The sequence below is a fragment of the Propithecus coquereli genome, unplaced genomic scaffold (genome assembly GCF_000956105.1).
Source record: "Propithecus coquereli isolate 6110/MARCELLA unplaced genomic scaffold, Pcoq_1.0 Scaffold14, whole genome shotgun sequence".
NCBI classification, from domain to species: domain Eukaryota; kingdom Metazoa; phylum Chordata; class Mammalia; order Primates; family Indriidae; genus Propithecus; species Propithecus coquereli.
In genome coordinates, this window is record NW_012138302.1 from 3,185,094 (window position 1) to 3,186,960 (window position 1,867).

The window sequence follows — 1,867 nt, forward strand, 5'->3', positions numbered from 1 at the left end:
TTCCAACCTGAAGTTAAGCCTAGCCACTTAACAAACTTGTAGCATCTATAAATTCAACTCTGCTGTTCTCAAATCTCAGCCCTTCAGTGGGAACAGTCATCCTCAGATAATGTCAACCTCGGAAGAATGTACAGCTCATCTCATAGACAGCCCCTGGCAAAAATTCAAAGTAAGGGTCATTGTCAATACTGGAACAACAGGGTTATGTGTAGCCTGGGAAACTGCACACCTGCTCTGGTTTCACCTCTATGACCCATCCTTTAGCAGAGCAAGCATAAGCAGACAGTGATTCACTTTGAAGTGAAAACATATCTTCATGGCAATTCAAATCTTCGTTTCCCCCTGCAATCTTCCTGACAAATTAACTATAGTTCCTCCTGATTTTCTAAAGTAATAATATAGATTAGAACACAATGTCTGAAAAATCTACTAATTTCATTTACAAGAAGACCCAGAACAGCAGCAATGTTACCAAAGTTGACAATCCTCATTATACTGGATTATATAATTTCCTGGGATATACAGTTTCCTGGCAGTAGAAGTTGCCAAGATTTTGTACAGCTTTGAATATCTGTAATATGTAATTGCTCATAATATGTGAAATCATATGTACTCCAGAGAGCTGTTGGAAGATTAAGTAGGAAAATACATCCAAAGTTCTTTGCATGACTTTGAGTCATTCACTTATTTCCTGACTAGTAAACAGAATCAATTTACTTAGCCACAGTGAAACCAACCAAATCCCCCTGTCTTCTACATGTCAATAAATTGTTATCTAAGAATTTAGAGAATTCAGAACATGTTTTATTAACCAATGGTATGATACTGTCTGAAAACTTGTATTTTCTTACCATTTTCAAAGAAGTTATAGCAATACATGTTTAGCAAATGATTTGGAGTAGTAACAACTAGTCTGATCATAGCACTAATAAGGCTACAAATGACAAAGTGATGTGAAAAATATGAATTTGAGTGTAGCATATATAGCTCCAAAGGACTTGTTTACATATCATGTTAAACTCCGTAGACAAGGAAGGGTAGAAAACTTCTTATTTCTGTAATAACATTGAAAAATAAACCCTAAAAAGATAAAAATAGAAAACCTTATTTAATAACCAATATTATAAAAGAAGATTTTGTTCTGTGTTCATTCATTCAACCAACATTCATCAAATATATAACACATATTGAACATCCCTATGTGCCATATGATGCGATGTGCTTAGAATATATTAATAGTATTCAATAGGATGAGCTCCAAGCCTGCCAAAAACTATAAATGGTCAGAGTTAGCTTTTGCCTAGTCCAAAACAGAATGTGCCAAGGGACATTTAGCCAAGCACATGGGTTCCGCTGACTTCTCTAGGGGAAGCACAACTATGATTTGGCTGCAGCAGCTTAAGGTGAAGAGGTCCAAGAGCTAAGGCCAGAGACAAATTCCAGAGTTAAGGTACAGAGGTCCATGCTCAACTGTGAACAAGATATGGCAAAAACCAGCCCATCTTTCTGGTCACTGGGCTCTGGTTTTCTAGAACTACTTGATGACCTAATATAAGAATCAGTGGAGTAGCTTCCACTGGCTGGAAAGATAAGGTTCATGATGCTTCACATACACTAACACACAACGCATCACACTATAAATTTGGAACTCATCAATATGTAGTTGATACACGCAGCCATATATAGTCTAGGTAAGTTTACCTCTGTAAAGACTTTAGATTGAGAAAAGGATGTACTCCCTAGATCACACCAGTACTTAGACGCCATGGAGATAGGGAGAATCCAGCCGTGGAGACTGACAATCAGATGGGGGACTAAGAGAGAAAGTGATAGTCCTACAGCAAGTGAAGAAAATGTTTAAAGAAGG